The following is a 13560-nucleotide window of genomic DNA, read 5'->3' on the forward strand; positions in this document are numbered from 1 at the left end:
GGAACGTGCGAAAGCTCTCTTTCGAGTTCCAGTTTACTCTAATTAAAAATTAAAACTTGTATTACGGTACTAGCAAACTTGTTCTAAGTAAATATCTAACTACTTAAGTTTCTGATAAATTCTACAAACTCTAGCATAATATAAAAATAAAAAAGACTTATTAAGTGCAGAGTGCAAATCGCCTTATTTTAAAATGACAAACTTTTTCTATATACAATTCCATAAAAACAAAAGTTTCCCAGTAGGCTTCAATTTGCCGATAGCCAACCTGGAAAGTGTTGTGAAGCATATTAAACTCAAATCAATAAATTAGAAGTGGCAAGGTACTAGACATAATTAACCATATAATTCAGTGTTAAAGAAGAGTATTATAGTCGTTTTCAATTTCAATATATTTAAAACTCTAGAATGCCAACCAAGAGAAAACGTAGAAGAAACCCCCTCAATTACCAGCGAAGAATCAAGAGATAAAAGCGGAAATACCACAAAGACAATGTAGAGTGAATACAGACACATACTATGTTGAGGTAATGATCACAAATAATTCTAAATATGTAGGTGGAACTTGACTCAGAATCTACTGGTGCTAAGGGTAAAAGACAAGGATTAGGGAACTTTACAAATTTGTAGGGAAAATTTTTTTATAAACTTTCATAAAAAAATATCTATTTCCGTAAAATTATTAGGTACCAACTTTTATACGGAGTATTCTTTTAAGAGAATATCTGCTGCACTTTCACGAGATTCCGGTCAAGAAAAGTCCTCTCTCTGAATTGAAGCAATTTACCTTCAAACAGGGAAGGTCTATAATAGACGCCATGAAAGCTGTGATGAAGAGGGCTCAAATTATTAGGAGACAACCAAGATAACAGAGATTATGTTATTGTACGATTTAACGAGAGACAGGAATATTGAGAGGATGGAGGTAAATTTCACATTATGCGATCGCTCACCAGCAGACCCCATGTGTTTAGATTTGAAAGATTTTGAAACCTCGCAAACGTGAGATAAATACGAAGCAACTTATGAAGCATGAGCAAGTGATACGAGAGATGTACAATGGCAAGATAAAGATCTTTATTGATTTTGTCAACAAGAGGAATGCCAGCGAATGACTAATTTGACAAATATCTGATTATCCAGATCTGATCATGGAAGGAATTTTCTGCATTCAGAAGGAACTGTAACTGCTTTTGTTTAGAGTGTGTAATTCATAATACTGATTTTCATTAGTCCAGTAGCAAAGTGAATAAAAGAGACTTCATATTAAATTTTTAAGAAAAACATTTAGTTTAATGTCGATGCCAGGTTTGACCACCATGTCAATTTTAGGAAATTTCATAGGGGATACAAAAAATTTTATAAAAATTATTTTTTTTGCAACAAAAACAAATGTAGTGTTCGTTTGTTAATCAATGCCACGTATAATAAACTGGAAAAAGGGATTAGATGTCAATTTCAATTCAACAAATTCTTCAAGGACTTTTTTGTGATTTAACAGGTTTTTTGTAAAAAATAAAGTTATATCGTAACGGACTTGGCAGGTTGCTTTAGAAAGTGGTGTGAGAATCATTAGTGCATTTTAATTATTATAATATCAAATTGCTTCAAAATAATTATTACTGCAAGTTAGTCACAAAAAAGTTATTTCTCCTTTGGTATTAATAATAATATTGTAAGAAACACATAAAAAAAATGTTTCTCTTACAAAATTAAGCACATATCAGGCCAGGTATCGAAATTTCAGTCTCAATGATTAGCTATGTGATAAGTTGTCATAATATTGACAGCAATCTTCAGGTAAACTGTTCTTTAAATATTGCAAGTCTTCAAACTTCCTTCAGAAATTTATCATTTATTTTGATGCAAATGTTTAGGATGGCTAAGTGGCATTAGGGTCACCCACATTGATTTTCTTTGTGATAATATTTTCCACTCAGGAAATCTCAATTTGTTAAATATATCACTAGTTGGAGTGTAACGCAAAGCCCGATTATCAATTACTTTTGCATTTCCTTTACCACGGCCAAGAAGAATGGTTTTTTCAAATTTCATTTCGCCAATTTTTTCTTTTAACTGATAAAATAACTAATTCACCTTATAAGGCTTGGCTTTTTTTCTATCAGATCTACAGGCAGTTCCATATGTAGATTATATCGAAATATAAATTAAATTTATCGAACGTTTATAATCTTTTTTTAAAACTCGTTTTATAGTGGAATAAATGAAATCCGCTTTCATTTTGAATATGTTCAATTTCAAAAAAATTGTGCTCGGTGATTATGTTGTAGTTTATGATTGTAGAAAGCAGATCATTGGACATAACACAGTCTGTGCTGATATGTACAGTCATCCCTATAATTTTTATTTTGTTTGGTCTTTATACTATTGGCTGCTCGAAAATTTTTTCAAATAAGTCGACCCATACACTTATGAAGTTTTTAAAGGTTAAACCGCGTTCAATTTCGCTCGATAAGTAATAAAATCAATCTTTGTTATTAAAATTATAGAATGTAAAATTTTGTGCTTGGAGTTTCGTTCTATGGTACAACCGATTAATTTTGGTTACGGGTGTTATTAGTACTGTTTCTAAATCAAATGCAAAAATTAATTCTTCTTCAATCTTGTCTTTGTTTTTTTCTACCCAACTTCTGTTTTGGTTTCTTAATTGTCGAGATATTCCGCTTGAGATGAATTTCCAAATTTGTACAAAGCATATTTCTTGCATTGATCTTTTTAAGAAAAATATAATGCTAAGTTTTTGGAATCAAAAACTTCATTAAATAAAGCAATTGATAAAGGCCGCACATTTTGTGACCAACACCAATCGCTTTTTTTTGTAAAATTTGTAAAAAGTTGTTTTTAAGGTCCACTCTAGAAACAAATATTTCCTCTGAGCTCATGAACAGCAATAATGAGACTCTATAACAGGTAAAGTATTTTTTTTTTAAATCTCTAATTTTTAACGTTCTTTGCCGAAAGGCTAATTCAAACTTTTGGAAGTGTCTTCGCATTACTGACAATTTTTCAAGTTATCACATATTAAGTGTTTCTTTTTTCAGTTAAATATACTCCTTTTTTCTATTCTCAACGTGTTCAAGACTATTGGTCTACAGACTTTAATTTTATGATATTTTTTTTAAGTAGAATGTTAAGGAATGAAATTTTCTAGATTGGTTCATGTCTTTTCTTTCTCGTAGGTGCTTTGCAGGTATTACAGCGTGAGACCATCAATATACAATACATCCTTCTCTGGCCATTTCAAACTCTAAAGATTTGAAAAAATATCTACTCGATCTTTTTCTGTAATACTTGAACACTTTATTGCCCAATGTGTAATTTATTCACATTGCTATCGTTTTTTTCAACATTCGGACTTAACGTGGACCTTCACAAGTCCCAGTGTTAGTATTCGATTTCTTTCTTCCGTAATATATCTTTCTAGTTTCTTTTAGATTTCTATAAATTTTGCTAAATCAATTTAACTTTTAAATGTGTCTTCTTCTGGTTGTTTTGTTACTTTCTTTTAATTACTCTTCACGGTCGCTTGTTATGTATGAAAATATATATTACATTGTGTTAAGCTTTATTACTGCTATCAGAAAATGAATTTTCCGTTTGACTTAATGTGTCAAGATTAGAGTGGCTTTCTTGATTACATTTATGAAGCAACTGAAAAATTCTTTTACTACTGCTCAGATTATGTGACGGTATCGTTAATAACATTAATTATTATTCATAATCCACTTACTAGAAGAATAAGGATGCCATTATTAGAAACTTTTTATTTTTAACAATGAATTTCAATGTTGCGAATTATTAATTAAAGAACAGTCGGTCTTTAAATTTAAGAAAATCTGCTAATTCCCATGCTTAAAAACGTATATCATTACGAGCTTACTTTTCATTTTATTTTTTTTTGGTAACTTTATTTTAAAATTAATAAGAACTTAACTATAATGTTATTTTCTCTTGTAGTATTTTGATTATTTGATTGATCAAGCATGCACTAAATATGAATATTTTTGTAAATGATATGGATGAGCATAAAATAATACAAAATGGTAACGGGTGTTCGGAAAAATTCCTCAGGTTCATCAGGTAAGCTTTAGGAATTTTTCAAAAAACCTGTTACCTGAAGTGCAGTTAGCTTCCAGAATATTTACATTAAGGACTAAGCAATTTTACTAATCGTGTGTTTTTATCAATTTAAATGTCATTTTACACCTTATTTTTTTTACTTGATTGATGTGTTATTTTTTCCCCCTTTCGAATAATATTGATGTCACATACGACTACGAATGAATTTCAGGACTACACTCTAAGCCGTCGATACGTGAGTTGATATAAAATAATCTTAGTAAGGATTTTTCAAAATTTTTAATGACAGATTATCGAAGTAAACAAAACTTACATTCATTAATACATTATTGTGAATGAATTATCAACAGAAATCGCTACAACCTCAAAAAAGAGTAACTGAAAATATATTTAACCTGAATTTTTCAACTTTTGAGTAAGAAATTATGAATTAGTCTTAATATTTAATCATCAAGAAGTAATCTTAATTGACGTTTTTCTGATTGAACTGAATTATCAAAAGATTTCATTATAATATCTAGGGTTGGTTGGGAGTGGGATGTCCCAGAGTAACTGAGGGCAATGTATAACTAAGACAAAGATATATTATTTAAAGTTTTTGTTTAGTTTAATATAACACTCCTAGAGTAAACGAGAGTTTCAATCTACATCCAATACTTTTTTATATTATCATCATATTTTCAAGATGATGATAGTATAAAATAAATAAGTAACAGTGCACAAGAACATGAAAATAGTTATTATTTATAACAAAATTTTAAATTATTTCTCTTATAATTTTTTTTTCAAAGCTGCAAACGAAAAGAAAGCTCACCGCAATAAATCTCCAACAGAAATCCCTTTACTTTCACCTTAGGAGTTTATTTACCACCATCTGCATGTGCGCGTACTCCTTTCTATCATAATATCGATCAAGGGATCACTGTTATTAGGAAAGCAGCATCTCACGGCAAGTTTCCTTTCAAGCAAATATCAACTTGCCCTATTTCTATTAAATTTGAAACGAAATTCCTAAAACACAGTTGTAAATTTTAAACGAGGAACCTGCTTACGGGAATCACATACTATTAACTTTTCCAGGAAAAAACACGTAGAGGAGGGTTTTCTTGCCGGGACAGTTATTTTTCTGAAAAGGGGAAATCGTTCGTTGGCAGTATGATAGGCAAACAATGAGAGGGGGAGAAATATACAGGGAAAGGAAAAATTATTGCAAATTACGGTTAAATCTTGAAGGTTCAAAAAGTGAAAAGAGACACAAAGAGCATAATAAATTTTGAGATGGAAGGGGATAGAGGATCATAGAATAACAATAAGATCATAAAAAGTCTCAGAACTGCTTACTGACGCCTGGAAATGACGCGAGGGATCGAAAACGAGTCGGTCAATGGAACACACTCTCAGTTAGACTAAAATTGGATTGCTGTAAGAGGCTTCTATAAAAAAAGGATTTTTTTTAATAATAAGCATACAAAAGAGGTGCCCTTCGGCTAAATACGATTCTCTGTGACGTCAAATTCTTTGGATTCTCTAAATTACAATTTTGTCAACATAAAAGGGATATGTCGGGGCGCAAAGGTCGCCCTACTATTTCTGACCCTTTGAAGTCGGTGCTTTGAGAATTTTATTCAAATAGGGACCCGGTCCTGCATTTTAGGAAAGTTTTGGCCTTTCTATTCCCTTGTTGCAAAAATCGCATTGTCACTCCTAGAAATGCTTCTTTTATCTTTGGCAGACTGGAATTGAAGAGAATTGCAATAACCCCTTTGTCGCGTCCTAACATCCCTGCTCATTATTCTCAATGCGAATCGAGGAATATATTGAAACGGAATGCCTTACATCCTTGAGAAAATGCAATAAAGAAAGGACCATGCAGTCGTTCCACACAGGCATTCCACCGTGACTTCTGTATATTTTATTTCTCGGAGACAGGTCCTATGTAGCTGTCTAAAAATTGCTTCGTTTCTTTATCGTTTTAATTTGCATTTAGACTTGATTTTTCCGCGGCGCTTTTATCTGCGGAATAGGAATTGTGGTAATAAGTTTCTAATAGAAATTGAGACATAAATAAAGGCGCAATACTAAACTGCACCTGTTTTGCCCTTACGACAACAATATTATCTAAACTAGAGAAATTTATGGTAGTTCTTTAAATCGCTGCGGGCATCGCAATTTCCCACAAAATTGCCTCCCATAACCCTATACGGGGGAATATATCATTTTTATCAATTTTCTCTAACTACGGCGACCAACTTTATCTAAAATTGAGATTTGAATAACCCAGTCTTCAGGCGATAGTTAGTATGAGAAACTATTATGTTTATCGCCGCCTATTTTCCCACTGTATGATTTTAGTTTACGGTGCAATTAGGTTTAAACGTGATTTTGGGGCGAAGAAAAATTCCAAATCAGTTAGTTATGAAGCCAAAAACTGAAATTACTTTTTACACATAGACTATGTAGTCATCGTTGCCACTAGAGAGCTAGAGTTAGACGAAAGCATTCTGGTTTGCCTATGGAGGAAGATAAGAATTTCGTGTAAAAAATTTTCAAGAAAGGTTGTTCAAGATTAAATTTTGTTTAGGCCCAAAGGCAATTTAAGAGTTGCTACGCCACCTAAAACTTTCATTCAGACCCTCAGAAATATTTAATGAAAAGAAAACTCATCCCTTTATGTTCAAATAACAGATATTTTAAGGGATATTCCTAATTTACCTCTAAATCATTTTTATTTCTTATACTTGTACACTCAACGCGATATGCAATTACCTGATGTCCCACTTTAGTTAGCTGAAAGCACATTACAAAACTCTTATTGTTTTCTAAGCCGTAATAACAAGAAGTAGGTCGGCTTATTTGTATTAGTGCCGATTTTAGTTATTAATTACCAACATATCGTTACGTGGTAAGCAGTAATGTCAGTTTAAAGGCAATCTTTCTAACAACTCACTGTAAACCTCAACTGAAGGACAGTCAGACAGTAGTTGTCCCTGTTCTCTTGTCGCTGAATACGTCAAGGTGCCCAATGGACCTTTATTCGACCCTAACCCTTGAACCACATAAGTGTACTACTCTTAAGCATTAGCCTTATTGCGCCTAGCATTTTATGAAAGCACAATTCCAGCTTTTTCAGACATTTACAACCTACACAGATACTCTCGTCACAAATAGACATTTTTTCCACGTGCTTCTTAATAAATGGAAATTAAATTAAAGCTTAACAATTAAAGATAGAAAATTGTAGACATACAACGTTATTTAAGAATGTAGATGAAACCTCATCACTCTAGAATTTACGTTTGTTACTCATACAGAGGCAGATCTAAACCTAAAATTTCCTAAGATCCGATTTCTTCTGACACTTTTTTTCAATTTCATTTCAAATTCATAATTATTTTTCAGATGTTTTTTATATTCATATTATGTGATAATAATTGTATTCTATTCAAGTGATATTTTATACTTATTATCTCTTAGATTTTTTTCAGACTCAACGCTTTAACTATATCTTTAGAAGTGTGTTTATGATCACTTCCCGCAGAGACTTTTGTCAAAGTTCACTTCTAAGTGACTATCAAAATCTAAATCATTTTTGGAACTGAGAATGCATGTCAGGAAACCTTCTAGATTTTTATTACTTGTAAATAATCATTTTTGGAAAGTTTTGAAGAAAAAGCCTAAAATGTTTATAAGGGTTGAAAGAATCGTCGAAGAAATATTTTCCATCAGATAAAATCAGAATGCAAACACTGAATACGTATCCGTTTACTTTCTTTAGAACACATGTTAGACACTTAAGGACAGAACATTACTTTCTTGATAAGAAAGAGTCTATAAGGAACGAGAAACTACCTCCTTATTTATCGTAGTTTAAATGTGTTAAATAACACCACTTTCTCAATATGCAAATAAGAAAGGAAATATATATGGATATATTGGAAAAAAATAATTTGAGAAACAATTTATAAATCTCAAGTGTGATTTGTAACTGCAGGACACTTTTCAAATATAAAATTCCTTGCTCTTCTTTGTATTCTTATGTATTCGTAGCATCTTTCTTGCTCGTAATTCACTGATTCTGTATTGCTGTCGCTGAACTTCTTCACATATACAAATTATTTCCTACTTCAGTTCTTCCTACACTTTGAGGATTTTTACTAGGTTTTAGTTGAAAAAAATATTATCTAACAATGAAAAGGTTTATGTCCTGTACGCAAAAAAGTGCGACCTTTTATAAAAAATTATTAAAAACTTTTAAAAAAAGTTAACGTTGGCGTTAGATCTAGAAGAATGATGACATTACATCTTATTTATTATGCAAGAAAACTATGTGCAATTTCAAACTCAAGCCGACGAGTTCAAGTATTTTTTTAATTTTATTTCCAGACTGCGAAAATGAATTTATTCCATGTTTTATGTTCACACTGTATCTTAGATTCGAAATATACAATATTAAAAATGAGAACTTTTAAAAATGACAAATACTGAACACGTGACAGGCATATAAAGGTCTGTAATTGGTTGAAAGCAAAAATCAAACACTGGCTACTTACCAAATATGCAAAATCCAGCATTGATAAAAGTTGTTCATGAATTATTTTTTGTGCATTAAAGGAGTATGGTAAAGCTCAGTTTTCGGCCTCCTTTTTATTATTATGTTCGCTATTTTGCTTGGATAAATAAATAAATGAATAAAAATTTGATTTATTTATTTATGCGTTATGTGTTTTATTATAAAACACATAACGCCTTTATTATGAAACATAAAACATCATCATCTTCGACCCTTAACAAAATATTTTAGTTTCTTCAACTGTCTAATTGAGTTGAAACAGGTCGAAAATTGAAAAAAAATGCCACAAAGAAAAAGACCTTATTGGCCACGGGAAATTTTTCTAATAATGCTCAAAGGAATATCAAGATATTTTCCGCCTTGGTTTTTATTATTTGTTCCATTATGTCAGACGGTCGTTTTGTCCCAAACGTCTTTCACTTATTAAAACCGAGGAAAATGTAATTCCCGTTTCGTGTTGTCTTTTAAACTTCATTTTGCAGCTATGTATACATATATCACATTTGACAATGTTGCCAAAAATTAAATATTTATGTACTTATATTACAAATTTTTATGGTTTAAGTCAATAAAAATGCATGGGATTATTTGGAAGTTGCTGCTTTAGATAAAAATGTCTATAACAATTTCTATGAACAAAAATCGCCGATTACGAATTTATTCTTAGAGTTTAAATCAGAGTTTCAAGACATATTGGCAACGTTGGTAAATATGCTCTTTTAATTAAATCTGGAATTTACCGAGAGGTCTCATCAAACCCGAAGGATTCGGTTACACTGCTCTAATTAATGTTGATCATTGTATAATTGTGTGATTGAGGTTTAGGTTGTGGTATTCCATAAAAGCTGAAACAAACAGAACAGAATTAATTGACGTAAAGAGGAGGCATTATATTGGAAGTAATGAGTTTGCTGTCTTGGGTTGGTTTATTATGTTCAAGTGAGCTTATTATTTTCATATCTCGACGATATTCATAACTTTTACTCCTCGAAATAATCAATTAATGATCTTAAATCTACTATGGAAAGCTTTTCTGGAAAACTGAGACTCATTGAGCCGCCAAGATATCTACTCTTTACGATTCATTTCGGCCGGAGGGAGCTTTTCGTTATGAAATTAATTTCTGTTTTTCGATAATCAAATATTTGAAAAATGAGCTTTCAGGGTAGTTTCGCATAGAAAAATAGATACACACATGTCATACAATCTGCTGAAATTTTGATCTCGATTTTGCAGAAAAATATCGGAGTGTTCAGGCATATCAGCTGGAGCTAGGGGTTTGGTAAGAAACATGCAAATTTCCCTCGAGACAAAACAGCGAAAATGGATTCTTGAAAGGAGCGTTATTTCAACGGCTGCATGCACGATAAAGGACAAGGTGTTTCGACTTATCACTATACGAACTTTCAGGGGAATATTGGAAAAAAAGTATGTAGAATTTGTTAGTCTAACTATCGTATTCCTTATCACCTATTGAAACTATTCCAATAATATTTAGTGTTAGGGACAATGTTACAAAATTGAAGCTCTTTTGTTTTAGACAAAATCCCCCAAGCTAATATCTAAATCCAATATTAGCACCCATTTAATATTGACAATCCCATTAAAACTACTTGTATACCTGCTCAAGGGGGAATTCGCGATATTCTCAAGTTTCGTCTATTATTCAAAAGGGAATATATGATAGATCAAAATATACCGGAGAGGCTCTAACGACTGCTAATATCTTGGGGTGTGAAGGATTATATGAAATTCCTTTTCTCTTGTTACCCTAGGGTATAGATTTCCTTTGAAATCGACGGTATTTGATGATGATGGAGTGGGAGACCTTTTAATAGGATCTACTCTAAATGGAACTAAAATTTCAAACTGAAAAGGGGTTCTTGCTTGTTCTGGTTTTAGAAAGCGAAATTACATTTATGTCTATTTTTATCGACAAAACGTATCACGTTTGTATTGAAATCTTTTAGAGATAAGTTAACGCATATTTAAGTCTATCTACTTTAGTCGAGTTTTTAAGGACATAATTTGCTCGTAAAAATACGGTTTATTCTTTAACTTTTCTAATAAAATATCTTATTTGTGTTTGACCCTCCTTCATCTTGTACTTCCAATAATTCTTACTCTTCTTGTAGCTGCAAAAAAGTTTACTGTAACATCAATTGGTCGTCGCAATTGTCATTTTAATACAATATTAATACAAAATTAACATCAAAATTCATCTACCTTCTTTATTAGTTGTTCCTTACTGCACTCAGCTACTTTCCTCATCATAAAAGTAATTCTTCTATCTAATCACTTCCTTTACTACATGAATATTGATTCGTGATTATCATTCTGCCTAAGTTTCTCTACTCTATTTCCGTATTAGTAATCTCGATGGTTAAATACTGTTCTCTAAACTCATCGAATGAAAAAATTGTTATTATAACTTCGAAACCTCATCGTCTTTGAATTATTGATGACGATATTGTTAACAGTGAAAGTAGTCTCATCAGAGATATGCGAGCTTTAAAGAATTATTATGTGTATGATTTTGATGCTCTCGATTCGGATGAAGTAATTAGATAAACGTTAGTTTATATTTCTTCTTTTCACCTCTATCAAAAGACGGACTTGGATGCACTTAGATCCCTTAAGACAACTTAAATCCAGTCGATATTGGATTAATTTTGGTGAAAGATTTTCTGAATCACAATTGACATTGCTTTATTATGCCTTGATTTTTTTGGAACTCTTTAATCACTTGAATATTTCCGTAAATATAAGAATTAAGCTAAATATAAAGTTTTAAAATTTGATTAATACTACTAAATTTTTTAAAATATTTGGTAAAATAAACGGAAATAGAAAATAACTTATAGATTTAGAATAGTGCTGTAACAGGAATAAAGAATATCTAAATTACAGAGAACATGAATGTAGAGAATAGAAGAAATAACACGAATATATAGAATAGAAAAAACTAAAAAAAGGAAATTTCTTAATGGTTTAACGTTCCTAAAACAAATCATAGTAGTTACTGATTAATTTTATTCCAAATTTTTGAAGATTTTTCGGTAATCTGAATTGAGTTTTATTCACTATACTCACTCGTTAATATGTTTCTATTATTAATCCTCCTCATTAATACACTTGTCAGGTAAATGACTATTTTCCAATTCGGAACAGTTATGGCTATTTTCCCACATAGTTAATAGTTTAGTTAAGAGTTATGTTACCTTACTGGTATGGGATGAGATATGACTTGATGCTATGGGCTGTGGGTATTTTTTCCCTGTGGCGTCGGTACAATTTGTGTGTGCAATTTAAATTCAAAATTTAAGAAAATGGCGTTTTGCAACATAAACTATATTTTCGTAGCGCTGTTAACCTATTTTATAACAATGTAATATATCGATAATAAAAAAGTAATGCCTTTTTTAAATATTTTATTATAAGAAAACCTTAGAATAAATGACATCAATATTCCCTTAAAGTCAAACTTTCTTCCTTTATTTTGATAACTGATTTCAATAGTAAAGAACCTTTCCTGGGACTTGTTTAGGTTCCCAATTCTTGTCGATGGCACTTGAACTGGAGAATTCGCCGGTGATAGAAACTAACAATTTCAAACCTGATTTACAATTCCATTAAAAAGGCTGGCTGGTGCTGTTCCCACGTAACATACTTCCCGCACGTTTAACTTTTTGCCTCCTAAACATCGAACCGTTTCGAGAAAGTCAATGTTTTCACTGTAATTTAGTCTACATTTCTATTAAGTAAATGTGATTTTGAAACAAATCTTTAATTTACTCCTATAGTTGATTTGCACAAAATAAGGAAATAGTTAAAATAAATAAGTATCAATTTAATTGATCTTTTATATGACAAGAATGTTCTATTGCGTTTGATTCATCTTATATTTTCTAATTAAATTCGTTTATTTTATATACTCATAGGAAATTATATGAAATCCTCATACTACTTCATAGGAGTTGTGCAATAAAGAGACACGTGTTACGCACGGGGTTTTTGAGGTCACCCATTTTATCCACGAGGAATTTCCGACCCTTAAAGGGTATAAGATTTTGTCCTTCATAAAGAATACGGGCTGCGCCGTTTAACGCAAAGGCTCCTCGGTGGACTGAAAAGAAGTGGATTGGGGGACGAAAAGAGCCCCTAATGGTCTAATCACAAGGCTTCATTCCCTATCTTTACTTCTATTAATAGGGCTCGTTTACCTTTAGAGATACTCAGTATAGATTTTTTTATGAAAAAAATCTCGAATTTTCGAGACCTAAAAAGAATAACGTTATAAATTTCATTTAAAAAGTACTACCTGTAAACTATACATAATTTGTTAAAAACATTTGGGCAAACGGGTAAAAAATGTATTAATAATAATGAAACGCAATTTAAGTTAAATGTAAAAGCAATTTTATTCGGGCATTGGTAGGAAATTTCAAATTGTTTCGTCTATATATCGCCGAAAATTTAAAACAGCAATAAAATCTGATTTAGCTGCGTTTGGGAGACAGCCAGCACGGTCAATTCCAGTAAAATACTGTTGTCACTGGCACAGTAATAGATCTGCTCAGGGCTATAATTTTATTTCCTTCAATGAGAATCGTTTTCCTTTCTTTTTGCCTCACATTTTAACTGAAGAGTCGACACCCTCAGTTGAATGGAGCTTTCGAAATTATGCCAGTCATAAAACTCAACATATTCATAGAGTCAGATCCTATCGCGTGTTATGAAGTTCCTTTTTAATAGTCCTCTGTCCGTCGTAAAATGCAAAACGACAGTTTTATCGACGGTCATATTTATTTAATAGTTTGTTGTACGGTGAGGCTTTTCAAGATGGGATTTTTATATAGTTTGCACATGAACCCAAAATTATGTTCGTA

The 13560-nt window shown here is 31.5% G+C and overlaps 1 long non-coding RNA gene across 1 annotated transcript in view; it reads right to left on the bottom strand.

Annotated features, from left to right (window-relative positions):
- LOC136339637 (uncharacterized) overlaps positions 1–13560 on the bottom strand; it is a 131724-nt gene that overhangs the window by 49167 nt on the left and 68997 nt on the right. The window contains exon 2 of the long non-coding RNA XR_010732172.1: positions 9412–9516. This is a non-coding gene — a long non-coding RNA (uncharacterized lncRNA). The remainder of the gene's footprint in view (positions 1–9411; positions 9517–13560) is intronic.

This window comes from Euwallacea fornicatus, chromosome 6 (assembly GCF_040115645.1).
Source record: "Euwallacea fornicatus isolate EFF26 chromosome 6, ASM4011564v1, whole genome shotgun sequence".
NCBI classification, from domain to species: Eukaryota; Metazoa; Arthropoda; class Insecta; order Coleoptera; family Curculionidae; genus Euwallacea; species Euwallacea fornicatus.